Raw genomic sequence first — 15590 nt, forward strand, 5'->3', positions numbered from 1 at the left:
TCCTTGTGCATGAATCACCAGAGGTTAATGTGCAGCATGTAATCAAGAAGCTGATATATTACTGCCAAAAAGCTTTTATTTTTTTGCAATAACCTTTGATGTGGCACCTTATCAAATGCTTTCTGGAAATCCAAATACAGTACATCTACAGGCTCCCCTTTATCCACATGCTACTCCTTCAAAAATCTCTAGTAAATTGGTTAACATGATTTCCTTTTCATAAAACTATGATGACTCTTCCCAAGTACCTTGAGCCTTGTCTACGTGCCCAGTTATAACCTCTTTAATGATCGATTGTAACACCTTTCCCATGACAGAGGTCAAGCTTACTGGCCTAATAGAGGGATTATATTTGCTACTTTGCAGAGGGCAGAATGCTGGAGCAGTCGTTAGCATTGCTGCCTCACAGCGCTGAAGTCCCAGGTTTGATCCCGGCTCTGGGTCATTGTCCGTGTGGAGTTTGCACATTCTCCCCGTGTTTGGGTGGGTTTCACCCCCACAACCCAAAGATGTGCAGGGTAGTAGATTGGCCACACTAAATTGGCCTTTAGAACAAAGAACAAAGAACAAAGAAATGTACAGCACAGGAACAGGCCCTTCGGCCCTCCAAGCCCGTGCCGACCATGCTGCCCGACTAAACTACAATCTTCTACACTTCCTGGGTCCGTATCCCTCTATTCCCATCCTATTCATGTATTTGTAAAGATGCCCCTTAAATGTCACTATCGTAAAGCGAGAATCATACCCCTAGACCAACGAGCCTCCATGGAAATTGGAAAAAATTAATTGGGTACACTAAAATTTGTTTTTAAGTTTGCTACTTTCCAGAATCTAATGAATTTTGTAAAATTAACACCAACACATCTACTATCTCATTGGCCACCTCTTTTAAGACCCGAGGATGAAGTCCATCAGGAGCCAGAGACATGTCAGCCCTCGTCTCCATCAGTTTGTTCAAAACCATTTCCCTAGTGACTGAAACTTCCAAAGTTCCTCTCTCCCCTCCACTTCCTGATTTATATTAATAATAATCTTTATTGTCACAAGTAGGCTTACATTAACACCGCAATGAAGTTACTGTGAAAAGCCCCGAGTCGCCATATTCCGGTGCCTGTTCGGGTACACGCATCTTTCGGGACATGTAGGAGGAAACCGGAGCACCCGGAGGAAACCCACGCAGACACGGGGAGAACATGCAGACTCTGCACAGACAAAGACCCAAGCCGGTAATCGAACCTGGGACCCTGGAGCTGTGAAGCAACAGTGCTACCCACTGTGCTACCATGCTGCCCTAGTTACAGCTATTACTGGAATATTTTTGTATCTTCTATAGTGAACACAGAAACTAAATATTTGCTCATTTCATCCACCATTTCCTTATTATCTACAATTAACTCCCCATTCTCACTCTTCACAGGACCACCACTCACTTTACCTACTCTTGCTATCTGTTTTTACATTCCTAGCAAACTTCTTCTGGTACTCAAATTTCTTTCTCCTGATTAACCTTTTCTCTTCTAGAATTTACAGTGCAGAAGGAGGCCATTCGGTCCACCGAGTCTGCACCGGCCCTTGGAAAGCACACCCTACCTAAGCCCACATCTCCACCCTATCCCCAGACCTCCACCTTATCCCCGTAACCGCAGCTAACCTTTTTTGATGGACACTAGTGGTAAATTAGCATAGCCAATTCACCTAACCTGCACATCTTTGGACTGTGGGAGGAAACCGGAGCACCCGGAGGAAACCCACACAGACACGGGGAGAATGTGCCGATTTCGCACAGACAGTGACCCAAGCCACGAATTGAACCTGGGACCCTGGAGCTGTGAAGCAACTGTGCTACCATACTGCCCCTATTCTTTTAGGGGTTGGTTTAGCACAGGGCTGGTTTAGCACAGGGCTAAAGAGCTGGCTTTTAAAGCAGACCAAGGCAGGCCAGCAGCACGGTTCAATTCCCGTACCAGCCTCCCCGAACAGGCGCCGGAATGTGGTGACTAGGGGCTCTTTTCACAGTAACTTCATTTGAGGCCCACTTGTGACAATAAGCGATTTTCATTTCATTTCATTTTAGTCACTCTCTGCTGTTCTTTCTTTTAAAAAAATATATTTTTATTGAAGTATTTGTAAAATTTTATAACAATAACAGAAAAAGAACAGTAAACATTAAACATTAACATGGTGAAAAAAATAAACATTTCCCCAATCGGCTGTCTTCACAGACCACATGAAATAACATAAAATAACACTCCCCCCCCCCCCCCTCTCGGAAAGCTGCTACTGCCGACATTTCAAATTTCGCCAAGAAAGTTGACGAACGGCTGCCACCTTCGGGAGAACCCTAGCATGGATCCTCTTAAGGCAAACTTTATTTTCTCAAGGCTGAGAATTCCAGCCATGTCATTGACCCAAATCTCTACACTCAGGGGTTTCAAGTCCCTCCACATTAAAAGGATCCATCTCCGGGCTACCAGGGAGGCAAAGGCCAGAACGTCGGTCTCTTTCACTCCCTGAACTCCCGGGATTTCTGACTCTCCAAAGATCGCCACCTCTGGACTCGGCACCACCCGCGTATCTAACACCGTGGACATTGCCTTGGGAAAACCCCTGCCAGAACCCTCCAAGCTTCGGGTATGCCCAAGACATATGGGCATGGTTTGCTAGGCTTTCCGCGCACCTCGCACATCTGTCTTCTACCCCGAAAAACTTGCTCATCCTCACTGCCGTCATGTGGGCCTGGTGGGCCACCTTAAACTGGATTAAATTGAGCCTAGCATATGATGAGGAGGAATTGATCTACATAGGGCTTCTGCCCACACACCCGGTTCTAACTCTCCTCCTAACTCCTCCTCCCATCTGCCCTTAAGTTCCTCCACCAGGTTTTCTTCCGCTTCCAGCAGTTCCTGGGAGATATCCGACACCTTCCCCTCCCCCACACAGGTACCGGAACTACTCTATCCTGTATCCCCCGTGGCGGCAGAAGCGGGAAGGCCACCACCTGTTTTCTCAGGAAGGCCCGCACTTGCAAATATCTAAAGCCGTTCCCTGGCGGCAGTTTAAATTTGTCCTCCAGCGCCGGCAGGCTGGGAAAGCTCCCATCTATAAACAGGTCACCCATCCTTTTGATATCAGCCCTCTGCCAGCTCAGGAACCCGCCATCCATCCTACCTGGTAGAAACCTATGGTTATTACATATCGGGATCCAGATCGATGCGCCTTCCACCCTCTTGTGTCTCCTCCACTGCCCCCAGATCTTCAGTGCTGCCACACCCACCGGACTTGTGGAGTAACGGGCCGGCGAGAACGGCAGAGGTGCCGTTACCAGTGCTCCCAAACTGGTGCCTTTACATGACGCCGCCAACTGCTCCCATGCCGACCCCTCCACCAATACCCACTTCCTAATCATGGCTATATTGGCCGCCCAGTAGTTGTTGCAAAAGTTCGGCAACGCCAGCCCACCCTCCCCCCGACTGCGTTCCAGCAGCACTCTCTTTACTCGCAGGGTCTTATTCGCCCACACAAATCCCGAGATGATCTTACTCACCCGCTTGAAAAAGGCCTTAGGGATGAAGATGAGAAGGCACTGGAATACAAATAGAAATCTGGGAAGGACCGTCATTTTCACGGTCTGTACCCTCCCCGCCCGTGACAGCGGGAGCATGTCCCACCTTTTAAAGTCCCCTTCCATTTGTTCCACCAGCCGGGTCAAATTAAGCTTATGCAATGAATCCCACTTCCGAGCCACCTGTATTCCCAGGTAGCGAAAGCTCTTCTCTACCCTCCTAAGTGGTAGCTCACTCAGTCTCCTCTCCTGCCCTTTAGCCTGGATCATAAACAACTCGCCTCGCTCTTCCCCACGTTCAGTTTATACCCTGAAAAACTGCCAAATTCCCTTACGGTCCGCATGACCTCCCCCATCCCCTCCAGTGGGTCCGAAATATACAGGAGGAGATCATCCATGTAGAACGAGACCCGGTGCTTTCCCGCCCCCTCCCCCCCCCCCCCCCCCCCCCCGGACCAGCCCCTGCCAGTTCCTTGAGGCGCTCAACACCATGGCCAGCGGCTCAATGGCTAGAGCAAATAATAGCGGGGAGAGGGGGCACTCTTGCCTCGTCCCCCGGTGCAATTTAAAATACCCCAACCTAAGCCGGTTCGTACGCACGCTTGCCACAGGCACCTGGTACAGCAATTGCACCACCAAATAAAGGCCTCACCAAACCCAAACCTACCCAGCGTCTCCCACAGGTACTCCCACTCCACCCGATCGAAAGCTTTCTGCACCCATCGCTGCCACAACCTCTGCTTCCCCTCTTTCCGAGGGCATCATAATATTTAAAAGCCTCCGCACATTGGCATTAAGTTGCCTGCCCTCAGCAAATCCAGTCTGGTCTTCCCCTATCACCCCCAGGACACAATCCTCTATCCTTGTGGCCAAGATCTTAGCCAATAGCTTGGCATCCACATTTAGAAGCGAGATTGGCCTGTAAGACCCACACTGTTCAGGGTCCTTCTCCCGTTTAAGAATACGTGACATCGTGGCCTGCGACATTGTAGGGGGGAGGATTCCCTTCTCTCTAGCCTCATTAAAGGTCCTCATCAGCAGTGGGCTCAATGTCTCTGAAAATTTCTTTACAAATTCTACCAGATAGCCATCCAGCCCCGGAGCATTGTCCGACTGCATGCCCTCTAGCCCCTTAATGATTTATTCTATCTCGATCGGCCTCTCCTCCACCCAACCTCAACTGGTCCAGAAATTGCCTTATCCCTTCCGCTCCCGCCGGGGGTTCTGACTCACAATTTGCTGTAGAATTCCTTAAAAGGTTCATTCACCCCCCTCTGGGTCCAAGACCAAGTTACCCTCCTTATTCTTTACCCCACCAATCTCCCTGGCCGCCTCTCTCTTTCTAAGCTGGTGGGCCAGCATCCTGCTTGCTTTCTCCCCATACTCATAGACCGCCCCCTTAGCCTTTCTCAGCTGATCTACCGCTTTCCCTGTGGTCAACAATTCAAACTCCGTCTGTAGCTTACGCCGCTCCCTCAGGAGCCCCGCGTCCGGGGCCTCCGCATAACTCCCATCCACCTGAAGTATCTCCTCCACTAATCTCTCCCTCTCCGCCCTTTCCCTCTTTTCTCTATGAGACCGGATCGATGTTAGTTCCCCTCTAACAACTGCCTTCAGGGCTTCCCAGACCGTCGCTGCCGATACCGTTCCCGTGTTGTTTGTTTCCAGGTAGTTCTGGATACTCTTATTTACCCGCCCGCAAACCACCTCGTCCGCTAACAACCCCACATCCAGTCTCCACAGCGGACGCTGCCCTCTCTCCTCCCTAAGCCACAAATCCACCCAGTGCGGGGCATGGTCTGAGACTGTAATCGCCGAGTATTCCGTCCCCGCCACCTTCGGGGTCAACGCCCTGTCCAGAACGAAAAAGTCAATACGGGAATAAACTTTGTGGACGTGGGAGAAGAAAGAAAACTCCTTTACCTTCGGCCTTGTGAACCTCCAGGGGTCTATGCCCCCCATCTGCTCCATAAAGCCCTTCAATTCCTTTGCCGCCACCGGCCTCTTCCTTGTCCTGGATTTTGAGCGGCCCAATTCAGGTTCAATAACCATATTTAAGTCCCCCCCACCCCCATGATCAAGCTGTGTGACTCAAGGTCTGGGATTTTGCCTAACGCGCGCCTCATAAAATCCACGTCGTCCCAGTTCGGGGATGTTCACGAGCACCACTCGGACACCCTCCAGCTTCCCACTCACCATTACATACCTACCCCCTTTATCAGCCACAATTCTCCCAGCCTCAAATGCCACTCGCTTACTGATCAAAATTGCTACCCCCCTGGTCTTCGAGTCCAGCCCCGAGTGGAACACCTGACTAACCCAACCCTTCCTTAATCTCATCTGGTCTGTGACCTTTAGATGTGTCTCCTGAAGCATTGCAACGTCTGCTTTTAGTCCCTTTAAATGCGCGAACACGCGAGCTTTCTTAACTGGCCCATTCAGACCTCTCACGTTCCAGCCTGGACGGGGGGCTACCACCTCACCCCCCCCCCCCCCCCGACTAGCCATCACCCTTTTTAGGCCAGCCCTGAGCCCGCGCCCCCGCTTCCCCGAGCATCCTCTTAAGCAGCAGTCGCCTTCGACCTCCCATTTGTTCGCTGAAAATAATTTCTCCCTTGCCAGCAAAGCAGCCACCCCCCCCCACCACCACCACCAGAAACCTAATCTGCCAAGTCAGACACCAACTCAACACTAGCTCACCCCCCACTACGCTTCCGAGAGTCAGCTGACCCATGCTGACCCCGATAACCCCCGCCCCTGGCGCCGATCAGACTATCACCTTATTGTTTGGACTCCTCTCCCCACATAGAAAAAAACCTATTTACAGGATCACATTCCCCAGTAAGTAGACAACAACTCTCAAGAAGACATTAACATAACCATAAACCAGAACAGAAACACTCACTTAAAACGAAATCCAGTCTCTCGAAGGAAAATGCTAACTTCAGGGCACCCCCGCCCCCCCCCATAGCAACTCCCTGCGAAACAAAGTGCCCTCCAACCATCCCTCCAGCCCATTCTCTCGCCCAAAACTAAATACAATCTTGTTTAAAACAGAACACAATTACAAACCACCGCCATATCCCAACTTCGAAGTGTCATGTGAGAGTGCCTTTAAGAAATGGATGTTTAAGCAATGTACCTTTAAGAAATGCAGTGATGTCAGAGTGTGGGTGGAGCTGGGTTTTAGTTCAGCCATTTTGCAGTTTTTTAGTTTCAGTTTGAAAAGAGCTTGGGTGTGTGTCTGTGTTTGCAGTGAGCTGGATCTGCTGTGATCTCTGCCATGAAAGACTATCTCTGGATCATTTGGGTGATTTAAACTCATAATAGTAAAGCCTTTAACCTGATGTGTTTCTGTTTAAAGGTGTTAAGTCTCATGGATGTTTAAAGGAATAACTGAAGGATTATTTAGTGTTGTAATATTTTCGGGGTTATCTTTGAAGTAAGGGGTGTTAAGAGATCCAATATTTATTTAAGAGGTTAAGTTGTGTTCTTGGAATAAACAGTATTTTGTGTTTAAAAACTCACATGTCCATAATTGTAATCCCACACCTAGGGAACAAGCCATGTGCTCGGAAAAGCAACAATCGCATTAAAGGGGGAGGTTGGTTGAACTCCATGATATATTGTGGGGTTCTGAAAACGCCTCGCCCATAACAGAAGCTTAAGTGTCTTTTAACTCGAGTCCAACTTCCTCTCTTTAATAAATGTCCAAACAACATCTGGCGACTCGAAGTAGTAGTGTCGATCTACATGCATTACCCACAGCCTCGCTGGGTATAACACCCCAAACTTCACCTCCTTCTTCAAGAGGGTCGCCTTTGTCCGGTTGAACCCAGCACGTCTCTTGGCCAGCTCCGCTCCCAGGTCCTGATAGATGCGCACCTCACTGTTCTCCCACTTGCTGCTCTGTTCCTTCTTGGCCCACCGCAAGACAAGCACCTTATCTGAAAAATGGTGAAAACGAACCACCATGGCCCTCAGCGGGTCATTCGCCTTGGGCTTCCTTGCGAGGGCTCTGTGCGCTCCGTCCAGCTCCAGGGGTCGAGGGAAAGCCCCCGCTCCCATCAGCGACTCCAGCATACCCGACACATATGCTCCGCATCTGGTCCCTCAATGCCTTCAGGAATACCAACGATTCTTAAATTCTGCCTCCTGGTCCTGCTCTCCAGCTCCTCCTGCATCTTCTTGTGGCGGTCATCTAGCACCTCCACCTTGTGCTCCAGTACAGTTATCTCGTCCTCTTGGTTGGATAGTTTTAACTCGATCTCCTGAATCGCATTCCCCTGGGCCGCCTGAGTCACGACCATTTGGTTGATCGATGCTTTCATCGGGTCAAGTGTATCCCTTTTTAGCTCGGCAAAGCAACTCTTGAAAAACTCCATCTGCTGCTCCTTCGGCTAGTGAGCCGCTGCTCCCTGGTCCTTGCCGTCTGCCATGCTTCGCCGCACTGCCAGCTGCACTCGCTTCCCTCTATTGAGACTAGTTCGTTTCACATGGCCACTTCTGGTCCAGCTATCCATACATCGGGGGGGGAAATCCTCCTTACTATTGCTCACTCCACCGATTTATTTCATAAAGTCCACAAAAATCCGAGAAAAAAGGTCAGAAAGTCCGTTTCAGACGGGAGCTATTGAATATGCGACCTACTCCTCCATGGCCGCCTCCAAAAGTGACTCTGCTGTTCTTTCTAACCCGACCAATTATCTGACCTGCCATTCATTTTTGTGCAGATATATACTTTTTGTACATATCAAGTTTGATGCTTTCCTTAACTTCTTTAATTAACTATGGACGTTGGATCCTTCCTTTAGAATTTTTCTTTACCGCACGAATATACTTATTTTGGATATTTTGAAATATCCCCTTAAATGTCTACCACTGCTTTTCCATTGATCTATCCCCTAGCTTAGTATCACAGTTCACTTCACCTAGCTCAGCTTTCATGCCCACATAGTTGCCCTTATTTAAGTTTAAAATACTAGTTGTAGACCCACTCATCTCCCTTTCAAGCTAGATGTAACATTCAGCATATTGTAATTGTCGCTACTTTTACCCTGAGGTCATTAATTAATCCTGTCACATTACACAAAATTAAGTCTAAAATAACCTGTTTGTTTTTGCTTCCAGAACGTGCTGTTCTAAGAAACTATCGCAAAAGCATTCTAAGAACTCTTCTTCCAGGCTACTACTGCCAAACTGATTTTTCCCATTTATATGTAGATTAAAGTCACCCATGATCATTGCTCTTCCTTTATCATATTTCTTCTTCTATACTTTGCCCTTCATTGTGGTTACTGTTACTTACACTTTTTGTGATCAGTTTGTCTTCTGAATTTTGAACCTAACATCTATGATAAGCCTCCTTTTTCTGTTTCATTTCAATCTCTATGGGCGCGATCTACTGGCCATGCTACGCCCAAAAAGCAAAGTGTGCGCAACATAGCCGGTAAACGATGGGAGACCCCCTCTCGAGATCTACACGGCTGGCTATGCCTTGCGAGATCTAACGTGATCTCGCGAGACGTCGCAATGTGAAGTCCACCCATTATGGGCAGGATCACTTTTTGGCAAATCTGCATATTAGAGCGAGACAGCTAGTTTCACTGAAATATTGTTATTTACCCATATCCATAATCTAGGATGTATAATGAGGAACATCTACTTTATTCTATGGATGAAGATACCATGAACTTATAGATGATTAAAGGGTTAGGTGGCGTTGTTGGGGTAGCCGAGACATTGGGATCAAAGCCCTTTGCCTCTAAGACCTCGGGTGAGTGCCATTCAGTGATGGTCTCCATGAATGGAGATCAGATGGAACGGCACTTGTGGTGGTCTCCCAGGGGATTGGAGGCACCCAGGTGCTCGCCCTCTGGACAGCATGACACCCTGGCACTGACAGACTGGTGCTCTGGAAGTGCCACCTAGGTGCCAGCCTGACACTGCCAAGGTGGCACTGCCAACTGCTAGGGGCATTGCCAGGCTGGCAATGCCAAGCTGGCATTTTCATACGGCAGTGATGGGGGGGGTATGCACTGCCTCAGTGTGGGGGGGTGCAGGGGGGTTTGGGGACCCCCTTATAGTGAGTTGGCTCTTGGGAGGGGTTTGGGGATTGTGTTGGGAGCTCGAGAGATTGGGATGCCATTTTAAAAGGGTGTCTCGGTCTCTTGTTGCACTGAGGAGTTCCGGCGAGCGAGCGCTGGGAAACAAGCGGCTAAATGTATTCGATCATAGAATCCCTACAGTGCAGGAGGCAATTTGGCCTATCGAGTCTGCACCGGCACTTGGACAGAGCACCATGTTTAAGCCCACGCCTCCACCCTATCCCCATAACTCAGCAACGCCACCTAACCCTTTAATAATCTATGATTTTATGGTATCTTCATCCATAGAATAAAGTAGATGTTCCTCATTATACATCCTAGATTATGGATATGGATCAATAACAATATTTTTAGGATGTTAGAATTTTAAGAAAGCCAAACTGCGTTAACCTCATGCATTAGAAAATAACTATTGCGATTGATTACTATGGGACTCTGTTCCCATTTGGTTAGTTCAAGCCCAATATCTTTAGTCATGCAAATAGCTCTCATTTTGGATGATTCTCTTTTTCAAGGCTTCCTATTGCTCATTTACTGTTTTACCCACCAACCTTTGATTCCAATTCACATGGGGCAGATTCCTTCTCAACTAACTGAAATTAGTGCTCCCCTTTTGAGTATTTTCGTGTTTGTTTTTTTCTCTATAACTACTTTAAACATAATAATATTGTAATCACTGTTTCCCAAATGCTCCTTCACTGAAGCATGCTTCACTTGGCCCTCTTCCTCAGAACAAAATCAAGTACTGCTTCCTTGTTGGGCTGGAAACTACACTAATCAAGATTTAAGTTCTCTTGTACTTATTTGGGAATACCTCCTCTCTTCACTTATTTTTCAAATGAACAATCTGAACAAAAAGTACTTAATTCTAGTAGCAAGCAGTCACTGTATAAAATTACAGATTATGGTTAGCATGGGCCTGGCTTATGCCTGGGACATGTTGCCTTATGCCAAAGGAACAAATACAGATAAATCAAGAGAAAATAGCAGAGATGGGTATAAGTATGATTTCAGTACCACTCACAACATTGAGTCTTCTCTGATCAAAAATTGTCACCATAGCCTGGTATTCCTCCTTTCCTTTTTGCAGCTTGTGACATTTCTTCCATTGCTCTCCAATTTGCTCCATCTTCATGGAAAGCCCTTATTGGTATTCTACTCATCCATTTTTAACATAGTCAGTACATCTAATTCCCTTGTTTCCACATGGTCACCACTTCCTTAGAGGATTTTATGTTAACCATGATTCAGCTCCCTAATGCACACCAATGATACTCAAGTTTATCTGTGCTCTACCAACCAGAGCTAATGCTGCAGTGCTGTTTGCCATCAAGTATTAGATTAACCAAAATGATTTCAAAATATCAACATCATGGGCAACACTGAAACCATCCTGTTGGACTGCTGCCAAAAGCCTGGTGACTTGCTTAAGCTAAACTAGCTTCATGTATGTTGAGGTTGGTTTGGGAGAGTGGTGTTCCCACCTCAGTGTATTTTACAGATTTAGAGTACCCAATTCTATTTTCCCCAATTAAGGGGCAATTTAGTGTGGCACAGACACGGGGAGAATGTGCAAACTCCACATGGGCAGTGACCCGGGGTCGGGATAGTACCCGGGTCCGTGAAGCAGCAGTGCTAACCACTGCACCACCCTGCTGCCCCCCATGGCTGCCAAGTTGCCAACTGTGATTAAATGTATTCCCGGCAGTTTCATCACAGTCATTAGTTGGCCAATAAATCCATCTTGTGATGTTATTCTCACACCAATTGGAAAGCAAAAAGCATCATTACTCAATTGGATAATGCTTGGCTGTCAGCCAAACATTTTTTATCTGGTAAAGATAAATGCTTAAAGAAAGTGTTTTTATTAAACCCCGATGTTTTTGCCTCCAGGATTGATCAAACAGCTGGAGATTGATCTTCAATTCCCGGCGACTCCAGACCAATCCTGGAGGGTTGGCAACCATTGATAAACGGCCGTTTTAACAGAATCGTATTCGAACGCCTGCAGCGGCTCGATTCAAGGTTTTTGAAAAACACGCAGTCGGAATTTGGCACTGGGGTTCACTCTTGAAAAAAGCAAACACAATAAAACGGGACCGGATCGGGTTTGAAACGAGAGGTTTTGATGGAGACGGCGTGCTGGCCACTCGGTGCTGACTCGCCCCAAAAGGAGGGTGAAGGGCAGCGGCTCGTGTGGACGCACCCAGGGAGAGGGAGCCAAGAGGACAGCCCGCGAAGATTCAGCAGGGGAGGAAGAGAGAGAGAAATAAGACGAGTAAACTCCCACCTTGGGACTTGCATTCGCCGCTCGCCCACCAGCTCCACTCGGCCTCAGGCCTGTGTCCTGGCAACCGGACGCCGCGCGCGGTTACTAAGGAGCAAGCACCAAACTCAGGAGAGGGGTCGACAGCACCAGCAGATTTTTAAAAAGCAGTGACAACACCTTTCCGACGCTCTCCTCATATTATACCCTACAATAACACTTATAAACATCTCCTGTTCTCAGAGCTCAAGCTTTTTTTGCTCCAATTAATAATTTTAAAGCTGGCCTCAAACTACCGACTCCCCCCCTACCCTCCCCATCGCTTTGGAAGACGCCTTTAAGGAAGGAGGTTCACTCCATGTCCTCTATCCTGGAATGACTCCAATAATAATCTTTATTATTGTCACAAGTAGGCTTACATTAACACTGCAATGAAGTTACTGTGAAAATCCGCTAGTCGCCACACTCCGACGCCTATTCGGGTACACTGAGGGAGAATTCAGAATGTCCAATTAACCTAACAGCATGTTTTTCGGGACTTGTGGGAGGAAACCGGAGCACCCGGAGGAACCCACGCACACACGGGGAATTTGTGCAGACTCCGCACAGACAGTGACCCAAGCCGGAATCGAACCTGGGACCCTGGAGCTGTGAAGCAATTGTGCTATCCACAATGTTACCGTGCTGCCCTTAATCTGTCATCGATCTTGAAGTAGATGCTACTGGTTTCCAATCACTACTATTTTCTTGTTGCAGCAATACTGCTCCGAGACCATCCTTCGATGCATCGGTTGAAATCTTGGTATTTTTTGTTGCATCGAAAAATGTTAATACTGGTGTGGTCGTTAGAGCTTTCTTTAGTCTTATACATTATTCTTCATGCTGTTCAGTCCAAGTGATGTTGGTCACTTTCTTCAGGATATCTCTAAGACATGCTGTTTTTGCTGAGAGATTTGGTATGAACTTTCCAATGAAGTTGATCATGTCCAGTACTCTTACTACTCCCATTTTTTTTCTGTAGGTCGAGGCATATTTATGATGGCTTGTATCTTCTGCAGCCACCTAAATTGGCCAACTCCCGATTAAAATGGCAAAGGGTGATGGGAAATTCAGCCAACAAGACAAAAACCAGCAACTGCAGGTTTGCTGTGTATTTACCTCTGCAAAAACCAGACAACATCGATACCAGCGACCATCAGCATAACAATGTGAACAGCCATCTGCATACTGATGAGCAATCCCCGGGAACAATAAGTAACATTTTGATACACAAAGCAAAGCCAGACTCCTCGGCGCCAGCAGGAGCCAAAACAAAGGAGGTGAACGAGCACCTCAAGACCGCCCATTGATCAGGGAACCGCTCCAGTATTGGAGAAAATCGAACCAAGCGATTGGGACAAAGTCCAATCACTTGGGACCAGGTACAGGGGCCGCCCCTAAAGGCGGGAAGCCCCGAGGGACTATAAGAGTTGAGCCCCAAGTTCAAATCGCTCTCTCTTCACCGCTCTCTTCTTCCTGCCCGGGTCACCCAGCAAAAGGAACCAACATTGACCGTGACCGGTGCAGTGACTCCAGTGATCATCGGAATCGTAAGTCTTAATTCAATGCTCGCTACGGGATAGGCGCTCCTAGCTACCAATCCGTACCAACTTCGAATCCCGCAGACTCAGAACCCGAACGAAAGGCCATTTGTTCCCCTGACCTGGTGGGCCAGTTCAAAGTTAAGTATAGGCCTGATAGTTGTAGAAGTAGCTTAGACGTAGAATTTGTGCATGAGTATCGATTACTGTGTATAATAAATGTGCTTTGATTTAAATCTTACTAATCGGTGTATTGGATTATTGATCATTACTCGGACTTGAACCTCGTGGCGGTATCATAAAGATACCTTGTGACTCGAGAGCAAAGGTAATAAAACAGAGCAATTGAACCAAGGAGAAAATTAGCAACATTATTTGGTGACTTCCTGACGGGACCCGATCTAGAAGTGGAAACCACTCCGGGAGAACCCAGAATTTGAATTAGAGATCCAATTGGAAACAGAAAACCACAAGTGTTCAAGCAGTTCTGATCAATACTCATAATTCGGAAGTGTGTGTATGCATGCGTAAGGTAAAACTGATAGATTTTTTGTTGCGACAAAACTGTCGGAAGTTTGTATATCGGAAAGTAGCGAAAGCCGTACCCATATTTACAGCACCGCCTTCATACCCCTGTCCCAAATTTGAAGAGCAGCATTCGGATGGATAGGAAAGGTGACAATGCAGGCAATGCAGCGCCTCATGAACCCAGAGGAATTTGTGGTCGCAGCGACCAGCAGCAGTAGAGTGGGACAATGTCCCATTTGGGAGGAAGAGATCAGGAAATATCTCAAAGGGAAAGGATGGCCCCTTTGGAATGAATTCTGTGACAATGAGGAATCAGGTCCCGGGAGTATAGGACATACTTGATGGGAGAACCTGAGCGAGATCCACAAAAAGAGCTTCGGGAAAGCTCGCAAGCTGATGGCAATCGTGTCCTGCTTCGCACAATTTCGAGGCTCAGAGGAGGTCGTTAGGATGAGAAAGGAGTTGAGGGCATACATCGAATGAGTAAGGTCGATGTAAGCGAGGTAGAAAAGAAGAAATTGGAATTGAGAAGGAAGTTGGCAGCAAAAGATGTAGAGGTGGAGGATGCCAAAAGGGCACACCAGTCTTGTCTGGCGCACTTAAGCAGCTTCCATCTCAATATAAAAAGGCCTATCAGGACACGCAACGTGCAGTCCTGGTACGTAAAGAAACAGAAAAGCAGGTAGAAGCGTTACAGAGACAGTGTAGCGATCTAAAGGCAGCATTAAGAGCACTCCATGCTGCCACCACAGAACAAAGACAAAGCACGTTCGATCACACAGTGCCGGAAGCAGATTGCAGAGCTGCAATCGCTGCTTTCAGTTCAGAAAGGCTTCCAGGAAACCTTTGGAGATAAATTAGATCAGGAAGACGGCTCTGATTGGGAAGAATTGAATGAAACAGCGCAGAGATATGTTCAGGGAACATGTGCGCAGGGAAAGCCACAAAAAAGGAAAGCGCCCCAACCCCCCACACAGCAGATAGTTCAAGCTCCAATGAACCCAGTAACCACCCACCGCACAGCCACATCGGCCGATGTGGAATTTCTATACTCCAGCCCCTTAACAGTGACTCAATTACAGGACACGTGCGATAAGATCACACCGTTCCTCCCCACCTCAGACTTCCACCATTTCTTTGCCACAGTTAAACATTGATCTTTTTTTTTTTTATTAAATATTTTATTGAAAATTTTTGGTCAACCAACACAGTACATTGTGCATCCTTTACACAATATTATAACAACACAAATAACAATGACCTATTTTATAAACAAAAAATGAATAAATAATAAATAACAAAAATGAAAACTAGCCCTAATTGGCAACTGCCTTGTCACAAGTAACACTCTCCAAAAATATAATTTAACAGTCCAATATATAATTATCTGTAGCAACGACCTATACATACTATACTGTATATATTAACAACCCTGAGAGTCCTTCTGGTTCCTCCTCTTCCCCCCCCCCCCCCCCCCGATCCTGGGCTGCTGCTGCTGCCTTCTTTTTTCCATTCCGTCTATCTTTCTGCGAGGTATTCGACGAACG

At 47.3% G+C, this 15590-nt stretch overlaps 1 protein-coding gene across 1 annotated transcript in view; it reads right to left on the reverse strand.

Moving 5' to 3' along the window:
* Window positions 1–12030, reverse strand: part of dnah1 (dynein, axonemal, heavy chain 1) — a 1119271-nt gene extending 1107241 nt beyond the window's left edge. The window contains exon 1 of the mRNA XM_072472076.1: window positions 11960–12030. The gene's annotated coding sequence lies outside the window, so the exon portion shown is untranslated. The remainder of the gene's footprint in view (window positions 1–11959) is intronic.
* Window positions 12031–15590: the final 3560 nt, after the last annotated feature.

The sequence above is a fragment of the Scyliorhinus torazame genome, chromosome 13, assembly GCF_047496885.1.
Source record: "Scyliorhinus torazame isolate Kashiwa2021f chromosome 13, sScyTor2.1, whole genome shotgun sequence".
NCBI lineage: Eukaryota > Metazoa > Chordata > Chondrichthyes > Carcharhiniformes > Scyliorhinidae > Scyliorhinus > Scyliorhinus torazame.